Here is a 19,781-nt window from a genome sequence, read left to right as displayed (position 1 = left end):
AAGCTGGGAGAACTCAGAATAACGATGAGACTAATGCCTTCGCAGCAGTCTGTGGGCCCACTGTAACAGATGCGACTACAACAATATCTGGCAGCGAAACAGCAATATAAGGATTTAATATTCCGGACAGAAACTGAATACTGAGGTCGGTATGTACAAAATAAATTGCAATTAAACATATGGGGCATGTCCTACAAAATTGTAAGGAAAATGTTTTATCACCTGTGAATCTATCAGCCATTAAGAACAGCGAAAACTCCACGACAATTAGAAGGATTCTGCCTACCACCTCCTTGACACGCTACTCCCAAAAGATTCAGCAGACAAATTTAAGGGCAATACTGAACACACCCTACGCTGGAGAGGCTTATCAGTATATGTATTTACATATATTGGTTAGAATGATACTCCCTTAATGAGTTAGCAATTCTACCGTGATGGCGTGCTTATCACTTAGATGCCTAATTCTCGTAACAGTATAGCGCTTGTTGAGAGTTTATTGCTGCTTGTACGTTTTTATCACATGTTATCACAGGGTTTCCAAATTACTCCAGGCACATTAGTAAGAAATACCAGCAGTTGGTGGAAATAATTTTTTATGTTTTGAAACTTCGCGAAAACATACATATCGGATGTAATTGTAACATTGTAAACATCAAAGCCTCGTATTCCCATCTCCCGCCCCCCCCCCCCCCCCCCCTACCCAACAAAGGTCAATTTCTTCCATTTTTAAATTTTTGCACAAAACGAAAAGTTTCATTTATTACAAGAGAACTATAATTACAAATAATATTCCTCGTGTCGCTTCCCAGAAATGAGTGGTGTTGTGGCTGAGCGACAGTTGCTCGCTAGGAGTGAATTAGCCGATTGGCCTATGTGAGAGGGAGTCTTGACTAGCTATTCCTCCTTGTTAATTGGGATGAGGACTGGAAGGTAACTCAAATGATCTCCACAATAACTGCGTTACAATTCGTAGTTTATTTCTTAAAATGGCACCTCTTCTACTACTATTATTAGTTGGGCTTGGTACTCATTAAGAGAACAAGTCCTTACACAGAGGTGGTGATTCGATGGGCGGTCCTTCTATACTGAATATGACTGTTAGCTAGTATTGAAAAAACGCTGCGACAAACAGAGATCTTGACTGTCAGACTCTGTATTTCCCTACCTCTCCACCGCCCTCAGACGCTGCTACTCTCTTGACGAACGCCCCTTCATCTCTGTCTGTCTCCGACATGATGTGATGCTGAAGACGTGTTTGCTTCTCATAGGTCCTAATCTGCTCAAGAGAAAGTGCCTGCAGCAACATCTCAACATGAGGAAGGCAAAGCACCTGGTCCTAACATATTCGTTTACGTGTTACACAAAGTAAAACCACCACATTTTTCAGTTTGATGAAATGAATGTCTCATGTATCGACGGATACTTAATATGTGGAAACGTTCTCATGTTTCAGTTATGAAAAAGGCGTCGACCATGATTACGCCGCTGCAAAGTCATATCGACCTGTTTGTTTGTTGAGCAGTTAAGGTAAAGTTCCAGAAAACCTTCAATTTAACAGATTACGAAGTAATAGGGAACTGTATGAACTTAGTGAATGCAATTTGGTTTTAGCAAATGTAAGTCCATAGATGATGCGATTAATTATGCCAAGGCTGTTATTGACAACACAGAGGAATAGTAAGTGGTTGGGATCCTGATTTAGCCAGAGCATTCGATGACTTATGCAGGCGTGTTCTGTCCACAGGGCAGAGGGAAATGAATGTTAATAGCTCCCTCTACTGAGGTTTATGCACTAGTGTCCAGGCAGAGTAGTAGAGTGGGAAACAACAGTAAATAAAATTATAAGCAGAATTACGAAAATAGGTTGACAGGGCTCACGTGGGGCCCATTTTTTATTAATGTTATGATGGAACCACTGGTAAAGGTACTTCAAGAGAATCCATTCATTGGCTGTTGCGATGGTGGACGGCTAATACTTTGGGTTGAAAATGTTCGTTTAAATTATCTGTTCTTCTTGCTGCTCGCTTAATGAAAAAGAAAAGGACCAGTGGTGAAGTTATTAACTGTTGCTTCCACCAAAGTTCGACTTCTGAATAAAAAATTAAACAATGCAAGAGATACAATATTCGTAGTGTTTCCCAGTGCATGGTTGGATTTCAAACTACTGGATTCGTCACTGACCAGAGGCCAACCAATGCATCAGTCGTATTTAACACTAAATGAAAGCAGTCCCAAGTCTGTTGAAATTGCAGGCAAGAACTTCCAGTCACATAGTGTGCACTTTTTATTGCAGGTAAAACAAACGAAGTTCCCTTTCTCATTATCCACAACATTTTATTATTAAAATAATAGTTGTCATTGCGAGAACCTAAGTAAGTCGACCAGCGTGACCTGTTCGTTTAACACCTGCAAAATCGAAGAAAATTGTTCAGAATAATTTAGCACACTTCTAAGATGAAGTTTCTGTAATCGAGAACTGACGATATCTTCAACTACAGATTACCGTCAAGGTTAACTGAAGAACAATTCATAAATGTTTAGGGTCAGTCGCCTACCTGAAATTATTCAGAGTTCCACAAGCTGAACAATGTTTCATACTTCTTGCAATTGACACTCGTGAATTATTTATAAGTCCCAACGCACCATCCACGTGACGTGAATTTATTCCAAGGCAACAACAAGCTACAACTATTTCAGAGTTCCTCGCAATAATCGTTTTACAAGTCAGACTGAACACTCATAAAATATACCGATTACACGCACGAGACGACTTCCAGTCAGTCGCACACATTGCAATATCCCGCGCTGTGTGAGACTGTGAAACCTATCAGAGTAATGGACCTACCCAGACTCCGTCACATTCCCCTTATGACACCGTCTTAACTGTAAATTATGCGACGGAATTGCTGTCTTGAACTACGCTTACTCGGAATCATAAGGTGGGAAATTGCAATAATCCTACTATATAACTATCCGGTCACCCAATAGAATAAATCAGTGAATTGAAGATAACTAGGTGCTCCTTCAAATAAAAATATACCGATTATTTATTATACTAAATTTATTATATCATTATTATACAAAATATTGTCTTCAACATTCTACGAAAAATAAAGTTAACTACTGACAACAACTAACAATATAGGCAAGTGGACGGATGGTTACCGTATCCTAGCTGCACATTAAATCGTTAAACCACTACAATCCAACAATTCATTTAAAAACTACAGTGGTCGATTGAATACCATATCAAACGATATTTAGGCATGAGCCAAGTTTAGTGGAGCAGTGGCAATGGTACACATCCTATCTTAACATTAACCCCCATCTAATAAGCCATGCTGCTGATTACTCTCACCAATCTGCTTTGGCGGTAAATCAGAGGACCTTGATTGTAGTGGAGAATCAGAATCTCGCTCGTCCGTACTTGGACACCTCCATGTGCCGCGACGTCTCGAACCAGCCACCTGTATCCATCCACCGTCAAAATAATAGTGTCCCTTTTTCTTCCACCAGCTCCTGACTCGGCAGTTTTCATCAATCTGGTCACAAATGCCAAACAGGAAAAATGTTACTATTTTCCTCCAATAGAGAGTCAGTGCCACGTTTAACAAATTCTCACCCCGGAATGTCGTCAGTCACAGGCCAATCAGAGCACATCTTCCTCGCTATTTTGTCCTAGAAATTCCTATGCACCGTTGGCAGCGATAGGAGAATCAGAGCGAATTTTAATAGTTCTGACTTCCCCGCGACCAAACCACATTCCCAGATTTGTACTTCTCCATAAATTGTTGTGTTCCAGCAAGTGCTTGAAACTGCTGCCCTCGGCCATCTCAAGAGGCGAGTAGTGCCACAAGCCGCTAACGCAGAAAATGACATGTGGGTTCTGTGAGCTTCCATCGGTGGCCAATTGACATGAGCAAAATAGCACAAGGCTTTGAGTGCCCACGACACACCTGCCGTATTCAGAGCAGTATGCGGACTGTGCATTTCTCACGTGTTCACAGTCTGGAACTATTAGCCCCTTAACTGATGATCACTGAACTTTTATAAAATACAATTCCCCACAGTAAATCAACGCAATGAGACTTTAAGTAGATACATCTAAAGTGCCCTGTCTATAGCCATTCGTGGAAGAGGGAAGATAAATTTAGTATAAATGGAAAGAGGCAAGCCAGATGGCTTGTAACCTTCCATAACCTCCCTCTCCCATTATAATTTTGAGCGGGAATTGACCTACTGAAGCATCTCCTATCAAGACTGGCCGTGGGACCCATGTAAAACACTGAAATGTGCAGCATGGAATGGTATAACAGGGATGGACGCAGAATAAACACTCCACGTTCAACCACAGGTTATCGCTCTCCTGCACACAGTTCGAATAAGTATAATCTGGCCTAATGTTGATGGTACACAGTATCTGCGCCAGCATACTTAACTAGCACAACAATACTAACGTAACAAGGAATGGCTGCCAGTACAGTTACTAGTTGCTTAGAGTTACAGTTTGATACAAAATTATCAGCTAGGACTCTGGTCTTATTGCATGTTTAGTGCTTTGCAAATATGTGTATACTACATAAAGATGGTAGACGATCTATTCTTGTTCAATCAAATTACAGTTTCTGCCTCTTTCAAGTAGAAGAGCGACCGAAAAATTTTGTGATATGCTGTAAGACCTATTTCTTTCAGAAAGACGTGGTACATATAATCTCATGGCATTGGAATGATAGGCGTAAAGAATGAGTTAGTCGTTAGACTAGTTACTCAGACAGGATGAACAATAAGTCTTGGAAATGATGTCAGAGGTGAACAAAATGGGTTTGCGTGAAGCGCATTACTGAGGAAAGTGTGATACAGGTTATATCATGTTAAGTTGTGGGCGTACAAATTACGTTATGCAAATTATGTAGCATGTAATACTGAGATATTCCAAGTGTGACTGTGATGTCGACTGGCGTAGCGCGCATGATATGATTTAGGTAAACGAGACATTATTAAACTAATATTGCAAATACATCTTAGTTTACATCAAAACATACAGAGAACAGAACCATGCTAATGCAGATTTTGTTGTACAATATGGATATGAAATGTTCACACAGTACCGATCAGGTCCATTTGTCAGAGATGATTTTAACAAGATTCTTGTTACAGACATGAGCATTTTCATGTTCTAATGTGTTAGATATACAGGGTGTTACAAAAAGGTACGGCCAAACTTTCAGGAAACATTCCTCACACACAAATAAAGAAAAGATTTTATGCGAAAATGTGTCCGGAAATGCTTAATTTCCATGTTGGAGCTCATTTTAGTTTCGTCAGTAAGTACTGTACTTCCTCGATTCACCGCCATGATTTCATACGGGATACTTTACCTGTGCTGCTAGAATATGTGCCTTTACAAGTACGGCACAACATGTGGTTCATGCACGATGGAGCTCCTGCGCGTTTCAGTCGAAGTGTTCGTACGCTTCTCAACAACAGATTCGGTGACCGATGGATTGGTAGAGGCGGACCAATTCCATAGCCTCCACGCTCTCCTGACGTCAACCCTCTTGACTTTCATTTATGGGGGCATTTGAAAGCTCTTGTCTACCAACCCCGGTACCAAATGTACAGACTCTTCGTGCTCGTATTGTGGACGGCTGTGATACAATACGCCATTCTCCAGGGCTGCATCAGCGCATCAGGGATTCCATGCGACGGAGGGTGGATGCATGTATCCTCGCTAACGGAGGACATTTTGAATATTTCCTGTACCAAAGTGTTTGAAGTCACGCTGGTACGTTCTGTTGCTGTCTGTTTCCATTCCATGATAAATGTGATTTGAAGAGAAGTAATAAAATGAGCTCTACCATGGAAAGTAAGCGTTTCCAGACACATGTCCACATAACATATTTTCTTTCTTTGTGCGTGAGGACTGTTTCCTGTAAGTTTGGCCGTACCTTTTTGTAACACCCCGTATGAATAATATTCCGGAATGGATTTTAGTACTCTTAATAAAGGGGATATCATATAGTTGTTCAGAGGCTACTGTAAAGAAAATAACGAAAGTACGAAGGTTTCCCAGAAATTAATGCAGCGAGTTTGTTTCTCTGCTGAAACGTTATGTATGTATTATTTGAAGTCTACTGAGTGAGCGCGCCAAGTTTCCGCCACTTCCGACGGATAAAACAGCTGCTGAAACGTTATGTATGTATTATTTGAAGTCTACTGAGTGAGCGCGCCAAGTTTCCGCCACTTCCGACGGATAAAACAGCTGCAGGACAGTTTCAAAATGGCGTCTGTAGGTGATGTACGTTACAAGCAAAGTGTCGTCATTGAATTTCTCACTGCAGAGAAAGAAAGTGTGGGGAATATTCACAAACGCTTGTGGGAAGTCGATGGAGCATCTGCTGTCGACAGAAGTACAGTTAGTCGCTGGGCACGGAGGGTGAGGTCATCGAAAAGCGGTTCGGCTGAGCTCCACGAGTTGCAGTGATCGGGGACACCATTCACAGTTGTCACACCCGACATGTTGCAGCGATCTCAGGTCGTCATTAGCAAGGACAGGCGCATCACGACTCGGCAGTTGGCGCTGCATCTGTCAATCAAAGGAAGTGTGGATGCAATCATCCGCACCCTCGGATATTCAAAATTGTGTGCAAGGTCGGTCCCGCGGTGTCTTAACGGATCACAAATCGCACAGAAAAAACATTTGTCTTGATTTGTTGCAATGTTTTGAAGCTGAGGGGGAGGCCTTCTTGACCCGGATTGTGACAGGTGATGAGACCTGGGTTTACCATTTTGAGCCCGAAACAAAACGAAAGTCGCTGGTACGGCGCCATTCCCGCTCCCCACAGAAAAAAAAATTCAAACCAACTATTTCCACCGGTAAGGTCACGATCACCGTGCTCTGGGACTGTGAAGGTGTGATTCTCTTTTATGTGACGCCAAGAGGCGGTACCATTAATTCAGAAGCATATGTCAACACATTAACGAAACTCAAGACGCGCTTCCGGTGACTTCGGTGCCACAGCAACCCAGGAGATATTTTGCTGCAACACGATAACGCTCGGCCCTACGCAGGTCTGAGGACTGCTGAACATATCGCAAGACGGGGTCGGACAGTGTTTCCCCATCCACCCTACAGTCCTGACCTAGTCCCCTCGGACTTCCACTTGATTGGGCCATTAAAGGATGTCATTCGTAGAAGACATTTTGAGGACGAAGAGGAGGTGATTCACACGGTGAAGCACTGACTCCGCCACCAGGAAGACAATTGGTACCGACAGTGCATAAACACCCTTCTATCGCACACGAAGAAGGCCATAGAACGGCATGGGGATAACGTGGAAAAATATGATGTGTAGATAAAACACCATTCTTTCGTGTTTGTAATTCTCATTATGTTCAGGTGCACTACTTTCTGGGCAACCCTCATACTAATGTACACTGAGATTAGAGAAACGTGTTACTGTCACAGGATCACACGAAAGGGTGTGGTTGACTACGCTTAGGCCGGCGTGTCTTTCACAGAGTGTGGTGAGTCAGAGGGCTGCTGAAGGAGGCGTTGGAGCGAGGCCAATAGTCTCTGTTGCTGTTGCATTACGCGCAAAGTGCTGGTCAGCCGTGAGCATATCCTATGCCAGCGCTATCAATGGCAGCTGTAGCAATTGCGTAACTGCGTCCGTCCGTCGTGGCAGCAGACATGGACAACAGGGTTATCATCTGGTCGCTGTCCTCATGGTGCGTTGACTCTCGCACAGTTCGGCAATACCTATGCGGTTAATTCTTCTGGAATGAGACAGAGAATTGCTGAGAGCTCATGGCCAATAATATATAAAATGAAGTAGATTATTGGCCACATTTGTGTACCCTTTCTAAGGTACTGTCATTGAAAGTAATCATCGCAGTGGGTCTCGTACAGACAAATAAGAGAATTTTCGGGAAGCCGCAACCTGGTTATTATGATGCCCTCCAAAAGGAGAAAGACAATGCAATCGTAGAGTCACGCCTCAACGCCTGCGAATTGAGACGCGCTGCCCTTGACACCAAGCAGCATGTCGGGTGGCTTGGATTAGTCGGCCGCCGAAGGCGTTAGTCCTTTCCGTCACTCGTGTTTACGCTTGGCCTCCTCTACCGTGAACAACCCGGATCAGCGCAGCTTCCAGACTGCTGCCATTTCCGCAGTGCTGTCTGGCGAAACCTGCACAATACTACAGCTACGACTTCAGATTCTGCACGGCTGGAAAACAAGACTCAAGAACTAACATAAACAACATCATTATTACTAATTCTACACCTACGTCCTTAATTAAGCCACGGTGACCTAAGAAATGTACTTGTCCACATATGCAACACAGTCACATCGTCAGAATATTTAAGGAAACTTTGCGACTACCTGTTTAACAGCGAAATTAAAATTGCAACTTTTCTCTGTAAATGATAGTTATGCGGTTCAAGACGGAAAAAATGCACGTCTTCTTCTTCTACTTTGTTAGCGCCTTGTCATTATTTCAGACTTTATTGTTGGGGAACCTAAAGAGAACATGTGTTAAAAATCTCATTAGTAAATTTATTAACCTAAGCTGTTGAGCAAAAGGGTGAACTTTTCCTGCAATTGAAGCAGAAGTAAACACGGGCGTATTGTTCCCTCTAGTAGGCCACGCCTCCACACTTACAATACTGCGTACTGTCTCCACCTACAACAGAGATTAATACCATTTCCATTATTGATGATAAGTGCCAATGCTTCCTGCCATCACACTACGTAAAACAAAACATGTCCACTCTCCAGATATGAGTCCACGCAGCAGTGGCATGGATTCTTCCCACAACTTCTTGAGAACACGTTACAAGGAAAGACGTCCAGAACAAATTACAACAAAATGAAAACCTACGGTTTAGCGAAGTTCCCATTTGCTGTAGACACAACACTTTCATCAGTGTTACCTGCAGGAATGAGATGATTCACCCCTCCCTCACAGCCATCTCAATGATAGATGTTTTACAATCGTTGTAATAGCAAGTAAAGATAACGAAACCGTCAGACAGCGCGTCTTTTTTCCTCCATCATTCTTTATAGCCAACACTCGCGTTCCTTCCCGGCGCTTTCTAACGAGGAGACACATTCCTGGGGGCCCCCACATTTTACTAGTCACTGCCACACAAGTTCTATTTACGTGGGTTGTAAGCGTATATCAGTATTCAACTGACACAATATTTGTAATATAGATTGGAAGGAAAAATCTCATAAAATTACCTGCGTAACATAACTGTAGTCCGTACTATGGATTTCTACGATATAATAGGAGGCATATTCCGAAAGTAGGGTCCGATCGGTCGTTAAATGGAAATCACAGCGAAAACCAAAAGTGTTTTCTTTGCAATAGTTTGCCACATCTTCCAGCAACGTCTCCACATAGCGACAGATCCGTCTGAGACTTCTGTCGTAGCGTTGTACCAACTTTCCAATACCCTCGTCATAGAAGGCAGCAGCCTGATCTCTTCGCCGATTCTCTGCGCTGATCTGCAGTTCGTTGTCAGTGACAAAACGTTAACCTCATAGCCAGTGGTGTCCTCATTGCCCCTGCAGAGTGCGGCCATGAACTGTCATGAGGAAGGAAATGCATGACACTCATGTTATTTGGGCTGCATCAAATCAGGCGAAATCTCTCACGGGCACTAATGCTTGGCGGGAGGCACTGTTTTCTAGACATATTTACGTGCTCATTGTGCGTTCTGAACTGAAAAGACAGACGTGACGCGATCAACGGACATACTAGAGACACTGCCCGACACACCTATGCGAAGCTTTATCGGATTTTCACTGTGGTTTCCATTTCACGCCCGATCGGACCTTACTTTCGGAATACGCCTAGTAGTATAACAATCAATGAATGGTTTCAGGTAACTGATGTGAATGCTCACGTATTTCTCTGTTGATGACTGCTGTTAAAGTTAGGTGGACGACGTTCGACGGCATTCCCTTGTGTTCCAGCTTCTTCAGGAGCGAACACGTTGAGCCTCAACTATCTCCTTTTATCATTTTGGCGTTAGTGCTGGTTGGTCCTGCCTCCTATTTGCCGTAGGTGGTTGCTGTTGTGTCTATTGACACCTGAGGTTCTATCTCTGTTTGCATGACCTTCTTTGGAATTGTTTCTCTTCTGAGAGGTGTTGTATCGGTGATGAGGCCCACGTCTTCTTTCAATCGTGCTCTGTTCACCCAGCGTGTAACTTAATTCTCACATGCTATTTTTAAGGGATTCAATATCATTACCACATTTTCCAATCGATATTTGTTGGTGGAGTGGAGGTTGCTCCATACGGCAGAAGCAGATTGCTTCGGCATCGCTACGTGGGTCATCTAGTAACTGGTTCTTTTTGACTAGCGCCTCCAAGAATTTCACAGGGCCCTTAAATTCTGAGGCGACCAGATCCTTGCTAAACTGATCTCATATTTAATGTGTTCATGCAGCTTCGTCAACCAGTAGCTCGCTAAGAAGGCATCCCTAAATTCCTTGTACGATGAGCATGTTGCCGCGATCGTACGCTTTTTTTCTGTGGCATTTCCCTTGACGTGCCCACAACAAAATTTAATTTGTACTCGAATAACAGGTAGTGAGAGGACAGACTGAGAAATGAAGGTGTCCCGGTCTAGGGCATTCCAGTTGTTTCCGTAGTTCTGGAATTTTCTGTAGGATATAAAGTGTTCAAAGGCGAACTTGTCGTCCTAATGGTGTTCCTGGCTGACTGTCTGATACTGCTCCGAACACATAATGCCAGCGTCGCTTAGTATTGGACTCGCCACATTGCTGAGATGCTAGTCAGTTCTGAGTAGTGGTGTGTAGCTGCTTATACCACTTGTCATCCTATCGTCTCGTGATACTTCTTTCGTGCGCTCCCGTAATTTGGCAGAATCATTCGCAATTTTGTCTCAACTAATGATGCATTTCGCGTTCGTCGTATCTGTTTCTTGCTTTACTTCGCGACCCTGCTCTTTTAACGTCTTGATTGCCGTGTGAGCATTCTTCGCCTCTCTGACTGCTGTTGCTGCTAACTGTTTTGCTTCTTCTGCTTCCCTCAAGGCACTCACAGCTGGTGTTCGGGTCTTTTTGCCTTCGTCTATCACTTCCGATTTAATCTTCTCGATCACTATTCGTGTCTTCTCTTCACTGCCTTGCCATCTGCTTCTTTTGCCCTTTTTTTGCTCTTTCGTCTGCGTCTTTTACCTCGTTTTTTAGTATTTTTTTGAATTCTTGTTCCCTCTCTACTGCCCTTGCTTCCATTTTCTTTAAGAACGTGAACAAATCGTCTCCGGTTTGTTCGTTTGCCACCCTCCTGTTGCGTGAGAATGTGCGTGAATTTGATCGTGAGATTGGTAGGCTAGGCATGCTGAAACTTGCTTTGATCTGGGCCTCGCCGTCCGGTCTGTCTTCTACATCATTCTAGTGTCATTATGCGACATCATCATTATCCTCGTCTACGCTATCATAGCTGTGGTGGGCATCAGCCGTACCTTGGCTCTGATCCCCCTCAGTTGCGTGATCGACACCCCCATTTCGCAAGCACTGAACATCCGACAAAATATGTCTTGTAAGAATGCAGTGCTTCACTGCCTCCGACCCCTTTTAAAATCAGAGCGGACCTCGTCATTTTATTTCATTATTTACGTCACTGAGGCTCAAAAAATTATGTAGATCCCCAGGAACTTAAGCAACCAAGTCGAAACATGTACACAAAACATCTCGTTTATCGTTAAAACCCCTTCACGTCTGTTCCTCTTCTTTCGACATCCCCCTCGGCTTGTTCAGTGCCTTCTCTATTCACGTCTACCTGATCTGACCCTTCACGCATGACCAAATCCTCCATGCTAACGTCTGCCTATGCATGCACAAACGCTCTTACGCGCTTGATGTTTGTTTTACTGTATTCTATATTGACTACTGTGTCAACTTATACTAATGCTTTATGTTCGTGGGGCTTACTACGCGTGATCATACACACCAAATACTAATATATACGATTACAAAATTCGCTGCATGACACCATACATGAATAGAGAACGATCACAATATCCTTCCAAATCACAACGACGGTAAAAAATGCCGACAAACGACATAGAGACATGGTACAGAACCCAGGGAACCAAACAACTTTTTTTATTTTTTTTTATTTTTATTTTTTTTAGTCATTAGTCTTGTGACGGGTTTGATGCGGTCCGCCACAAATTCATCTCCTGTGCCAACCTCTCCATCTCAGAGTAGCACTTGCAACCTACGTCCTCAAGTATTTGTTGTATAAATTCCAATCTCTGTCTTCCGCTACAGTTTTTGCCCTCTGCAGCTCCATCTAGTATCATGGAAGTCACTCCCTGATGTCTTCACAGATTACCTATCATCCTGTCTCTTCTCCTTGTCAGTGTTTTCCACATATTCCATTCGTCTCCGATTCTGTGCAGAGCCTCCTCATTCCTTGCCTTAAAGTCCACTTAATTTTCAACGTTCGTCTGTAGCATCACATCTCAAATGCTTCATTTCTCTTCTGTTCCGGTTTTTCCAATGTCCATGTTTCGCTACCATACAATGCTGTGCTCCAAACGTACATTCTCGGGAATTTCTTCCTCAAATTAAGGCCTACATTTGATACTAGTAAACACCTCTTGGCCAGGAATGCCATTTTTGCCAGTGTTAGTCTGCTTTTGATGTCCTCCTTGCTCCGTGCGCCATAGGTTATTTTGCTGTATAGGTAGTAGAATTTCTTAACTTCATTTATTTCGTGACCATCAGTCATGATGTTAAGTTTCTCGCTGTTCTCATTATTTCTTTCGTCTCTCTTCAATTTACTCTCAGTCCATATTATGTACTCATTAGACTGTTCATTCCATTCAGAAAATGGATGTGAAATCTTATGGGACTTAACTGCTAAGGTCATCAGTCCCTAACTTACACACTATTTAACCTAAATTATCCTAAGGACAAACACACACACCCATGCCCGAGGGAGGACTCGAACCTCCGCCGGGACCAGCCGCTCATTCCATTCAGCAGATCATGTAATTCTTCTTCACTGTCACTCAGGATAGCAATGTCATCAGCGAATCGTATCATCGATATCCTTTCTCCTTCAATTTTAATCCCACTCCTGAACGTTCCTTTTATTTCCATCATTGCTTCTTCGATGTACAGATTAAACAATAGGGGCTAAAGACTACATCCCTCCCTTGCACCCTTTTTCATCCATGCACTTCGTTTTTGGTCGGCCAGTCTTATTATTCCCTATTCGCTCTTGTACATTTTGTATACTACCCGTATTCCCTAATAGCTTGCCCCCATTTTTGTCAGGTTATAGTTTACCCCTATTTTTCTCAGGCTTATCTAACAGCAGCGCGGATCTAATAAAGTTTACCACAGTTGGTCGCAAAATAGAAATAACAAAATGAACCGTACACTTGATCTACTTACTAAGTAAATGATATATAACAAGAGAAAACGTTAGTTTGTCCACAGAATCTCCCAAGGAGTGAAGACTGAGCAGGGTTCGACAAATTATGCAATATCCCTTACGCCCCCATCTTAACAGTAAATTATGTAATGGAATCGATGTCTTGAAACGCCCTAACGTTGAATCGTAAGTTGGGAAGTTGCAATAATCCTACTATGTGAATGCTCGTTCAGTCGATAGAATAAATTGCTGAATTGAAGGGCACTATGGGCTCCTTCACTCTAAACTAGTGGAGAATTAGAATCTCGCTCGTCAGGACTCGAACACCTCGAAGCGCCACGACGTCTGGAACCAGCCAACTGTTTCCATACACAGTCAAAACAAGAGTGTCCCTTTTTCTTCCACCAGCTCTCGACACGGCAATTTTCACCAATCTGGCCATAAACACCTATCAGGAACAATGTTACTCTTTACCGCCAACAGCTTGACAATACTACTGCTACTACTCCTCGGCTCTACAGCCCTTGGAGGGCCTTGGCCTGCATCACAATATGCTGCCATTCTATCCGATCCATGGCTTTCCGTCTCCATCTTCTGACACCCAGCTTTTTCATGTCTTCTTTAACTCCATCCACCCATCTCTTTCTGGGACGTCCCCTCCGCCGTCTGCCTCCATCCTTGCCATCAAAAATCCTCTTACATGCTGTGTCTTCTTTCATTCTGACCACGTGACCTGCCCACCGCAGTCTTCTTATTTTAATGGTAGTAACAATGTCAGGTTCTTCAAAAAGGTGTTGTAGTTCTGCATTCGCACAAATGCGCCAACACTCTTGCTCATATACTGGGTCATATATTTTGCGTAGCACCTTTCTCTCCCATATGCTGAGGATCCTTTCTTCATTTACAGTCATGGTCCACGTTTCGGCACCATACATAACAACTGGTCTTATAATTGTTTTGTAAATGAGGATTTTGGATTTACGTGATAGAAGCGAACTCCTAAGTTTGGGTAATGCGGCAAAGTAGCATCTGTTACCTGCTGCTATTCTGGCTTTCACCTCACTGCCAATGTCATTTGTCTCAGTGATAGTCGACCCAAGGTACTTGAAGTCTCTCACCCTTTCAAACTCCCTGTCGGTTATCCTGAGATTTGGTAGGTTTTGTTGGTTGGTCATTGCCATATACTTGGTCTTTTCGATGTTGACTGTCAGGCCAAGTTCCCTTGCACCTTTCTCCAGTTGTTGATGAGCTTCGCCTAGCACAGCAGTGCTTCGTGCGAGTAATGCCACATCGTCAGCATAGGCTAGGTACTGCAGTGAACGATTTAAGAAGGTTCCTCCTTTATTTAACTCTATCTGACTTATGACTTTTTCTAGACAAAGGTTGAATAGCAAAGAGGAGATATTGTCACCCTGTCTAAGTCCCTTCTTCACTTCCACTTCTCTGGAGATTTCGCCCTGTATTTTTACTTTACAGTTGGTTTCGCTGAGGGTCATCATAGAAAGTTTAATGAGCTTCTTAGGTATTCCAGCCTCTTCCATTACACTCTTCAATGCCACTCTTGAGATGCTATCATAGGCTTGTTTAAAGTCGATATAAAGCTGGTGTATGTTAATTCGATGTTCGTAACATTTTTCAAGTACCGGGTGATCAAAAAGTCAGTATAAATTTGAAAACTGAAAAATCACGGAATAATGTATATAGAGAGGTACAAATTGAGACACATGCTTGGAATGACATGGGGTGGGTTTATTAGAACCAAAAAAATACAAAAGTTCAAAAAAGGTCCGACAGATGGCGCTTCATCTGATCAGAATATCAATAATTAGCATAACAAAGTAAGACCAAGCAAAGATGATGTTCTTTACAGGAAATGCTCAATATGTCCACCATCATACCTCAACAATAGCTGTAGTCGAGGAATAATGTTGTGAACAGCACTGTAAAGCATGTCCGGAGTTATGATGAGACATTGACGTCGGATGTTGTCTTTCAGCATCCCTAGAGATGTCGGTCGATCACGATACACTTGCGACTTCAGGTAACCCCAAAGCCAATAATCACACGGACTGAGGTCTGTGGACCTGGGAGGCCAAGCATGACGAAAGTGGCGGCTGAGCAAACGATCATCACAAAACGACGCACATCTGTCGGACATTTTGTGAACTTTTTTTTTTGTTCTAATAAAACCCCATGTCATTCCAAGCACGTGTGTCAATTTTTACCTCTCTATCTACATTATTCCGTGGTTTATTTAACGACTTCTCTTCTCCTAGCTGTTCAATTTCTTCCAGTTTTTTCTTCTCTAGTGCTCTTTTCTTCTGTCTGCAGACCCTCTTTGCTATACGGCGCTTTGCATTATATTCATTCCGATTTGCTCGAGTTGTTCTCTGCAATAATTTCATTCGTGCTATATTACGTTCCTCAATTCTTCTCATACATTCTTCGTCAAACCAACCTTCCTTTCTTTGAGCCCGTTCATGTCCTAAAACCTCTCCAGCTGGCTCGAGGATTGCAGTCTTACATCGTTTCCACATTACTTCTATATGTTCATTTGATGTGTCGCTCTCATTCTTAATCTTCGCTTCTATTTTCATCTGATATGCCCTCCGTATTTCTTCTACAGCTTGACAATGCTTCATGTAATAATGGGATATCATCAGTCACGGGCCAGTCAGAGCACATCTCCCTTGCTAGTTTGTCCTAGAAATTCCCGTATGATATTAGCGTTTCCCGAGGCCAAACCGCATTCTCGGACTTGTACTTGTCCGCCATATATTGTGGTGTCCCAGCAAGTGCTTGAAACCGTTGCCCTCGGCCATCTCAAGAGGTGTGTCGTGCCACCGGTAGATTCTGTGAGCTTCCGCCGGTTGCCACTTGACACGCGCAAGCCAGCACAAAGCTTTGAATGCCCACGACACAGCTGCCGCATTAGGAGCACTGTACAGGCCGTGCATTTCCCACTTATTCACTAACTTGAACTATGAGGTTAATTCCGATGAAACCTGGTCAGGGGGTCAGCCTTTGCCTTACATGTAAGATGGCACCACGTAACTGCGGGTATAGTGGCGCCATCTATTGGTAGAGAGACTGACGCGTGAGTACCCTTTAATGTTGCATAGTGTGGTTTTACGCCAAAGAGAAGGCGTTCACACAAGTTATCGTCCACCACCGAACATGCAGGTGAGTAAGCATGAACAACGAGGTGTGAATCGATTTTCGGCGACGGAGGGACTTGGAGGCCGTGAAATGTATCGGCGGATGAAGGCTGCGTGCGGTGAGTACAGTCTGAGTCGTTTAAGTGTTGTGGAATGGCGCAAACGATTCCTTGAGGGGCGCGAATCACTGGACAACGATGCTCGTCCTCGACAGGCTCATCGTGTCATCATACTGGAAATGGTTGCGGAAGTGAATGATTTAGTCTTGGACAACCGCAGAATCATCGCGGACGAGATCCACCGGTTACTAGGGGTTAGAGTGGGCACCGCCCACACCATAATGAATCAACGCTTGAACTTTCGGATAACCTGTGCGCAATGGGTTCCCCAGCAACTGACCGCCGAACAGCGCAATACTCGAACGGCGCTGTCGTTGAGTCAGTTTGCAATTATATAATGAGGAGGAATACGTCTTTCTGTCACGTATTGTCACAGGTGACAAAACATGGTGTTACCATTTTGAACTGGAAAGCAAGCGTCAGAGCAAGCAGTGGAAACATGCGACTTCACCATCTCCAAAGAAATCAAAGGCCATGCACACCAGTTCTGTAAAGATCATGATGTCCTTTATTGACCACGAGGATCCACTGCTTGTCGAGTTCCTGAAACGGGGAACCACCATCAGTGCCCAGCGCTACCAAGCCACTTCACAGAACTTTAGACGAGCCATCAAGTCGAAACGCCGAGGCATGTTGTCCAATGGCCTTATCCTCCTGCATGATAATGCCTCCCCACTCACGGCCAATGTGGTGAAGATGACATTGCAGCAGTTTCGGAGGGAAACACTGGAACATCCACCTTACAGTCCCGACCTTTCACCGTGTGACTTTCATGTGTCTGGACCTCTAAAAGAAGCTATTCGCGGACATCAATTCGCAACGGACGACGAAGTGTGTGACTGGGTCCAGGCCTGGATCCGACTGCAGCCTACTAGCTTCTTCAACGATAGAATCGACCGGCTAGTGTCACAATGGGGTAAATGTGCCAACAGTTCTGGCGACTATTTTTGAGTATGTGTACTGTGTATTACTACATTTTTGAGTTAATAAAATCGTTACCGTTTCTTTACACTAGTGACAGGGTTTCATTTGAATGCGCCTTACATTAGCCCCTTTACTGACGACCACATACATTTTATAAGAACAATTCCCCGTTGTAAATCAACGTGATGACAGTTTAAAAAGATGCAACTTAAGTGTCCTACCTATCGCTAGTCGTGACATGGGGCACATAGGTTTAGGATAAATGGAAGGAGGCAAGCCAGACGGCTTGTAATCTTCCAGTATGAGCTGTCTGTATGCGAGCTTCGTTCCAACTGCCTCCCGAAACGTGTAAATACCACATCAAATACTGACGAATCGATTCCACAGACCGAACGTGAGGAGAGGGGCTAGTGTAATTGGTAATACAAACCACAAAAAAATGCACGGAAGTATGTTTTTTAGCACAAACCTACGTTATTTTAAATGGAACCCCGTTAGTTGTGTTAGCACATCTGAACATATAAACAAATACGCAATCAGTGCCGTTTGTTGCATTGTAAAATGTTAATTACATTCGGAGATATTGTAACCTAAAGTTGACGCTTGAGTACCACTCCTCCGCTGTTCGATCGTGTGTATCGGAGAGCACCGAATTACGTAGGGATCCAAAGGGAACGGTGATGGACCTTAGGTACAGAAGAGACTGGAACAGCACATTACGTCCACATGCTAACACCTTTTTATTGGTCTTTTTCACTGACGCACATGTACATTACCATGAGGAGTGAGGTACACGTACACACGTGGTTTCCGTTTTCAATTACGAAGTGGAATAGAGTGTGTCCCACTGGAAACGCGTCGACGTATGTGGTATCAGCATCATGGTTCACCTGTACATTCCGCAATTAACACTAGGCTGACTCTTGACAGGATGTTCGACGGGCGTTTCATAGGACGTGTAGGACGCATAAATTGGCCAGCCCGTTCTCCTGATCTTACACCTCTCGACTTCTTTCTGTGGGGTGCGTTAAAGGAGAATGTGTACCGTGATGTGCCTACAACCCCAGAGGATATGAAACAACGTACTGTGGCAGCCTGCGACGACATTACACCAGATGTACTGCGGCGTGTACGACATTCATTACGCCAGAGATTGCAATTGTGTGCAGCAAATGATGGCCACCACATTGAACATCTATTGGCCTGACATGTCGGGACACACTCTATTCCACTCCGTAATTGAAAACAGAAACCACGTGTGTACGTGTACCTCACCCCTCATGGTAATGTACATGTGCGTCAGTGAAAAAGACCAATAAAAAGGTAATAGCATGTGGACGTAATGTGCTGTTCCAGTCTCTTCTGTACCTAAGGTCCATCACCGTTCCCTTTGGATCCCTACGTAATTCGGTGCTCTCCGATACACACGATCGAACAGCGGAGGAGTGGTACTCAAGCGTCAACTTTAGGTTACAGTATCTCCGGATGTAATTAACATTTTACAATGCAACAAACGGCACTGATTACGTATTTGTTTATATGTTCAGATGTGCTAACAAAACTAACGGGGTTCCATTAAAAAAAAACGTAGGTTTGTGTTAAAAAACATACTTCCGTGCATTTTTTTACGGTTTGTATTAACCAATTACAGTAGCCCCTCTCCTCACGTTCGGTCTGTGGAATCGATTCGTCAGTATTTGATGTGGTTTACGAAATATATCCAGCGGTAACGTTAGGTGACTCACCCTGTATAGAGTGGTCCATTGATAGTGACCGGGTCAAATATCTCAAAGAAAGAAACTTGTCTAGCTTGAAGGGAGAAAACAAATGGCGTTATGGTTGGCCCGCTAGATGGCGCTGCCATAGGTCAAACGGATATCAACTGCGTTGTTTAAAATTGGACCCCCATTTTTACTACATATTCGTGTAGTACGTAAAGATATATGAATGTTTTAGTTGGACCACTGTTTTCGCTTTGTGATAGATGGCGCTGTAATAGTCACAAGCATGTGGCTCACAATTTTAGACAAACAGTTGGTAGCAGGTAGGTTTTTTAAATTAAAATACAGAACGTAGGTACGTTTGAACATTTTGTTTCGATTGTTCCAATGTGATACATGTCCTTTGTGAACTTATCATTTCTGAGAAC

The sequence above is a fragment of the Schistocerca americana genome, chromosome 7 (genome assembly GCF_021461395.2).
Source record: "Schistocerca americana isolate TAMUIC-IGC-003095 chromosome 7, iqSchAmer2.1, whole genome shotgun sequence".
Taxonomy (NCBI): Eukaryota; Metazoa; Arthropoda; class Insecta; order Orthoptera; family Acrididae; genus Schistocerca; species Schistocerca americana.
Note: the sequence above shows the minus strand (reverse complement) of the source record.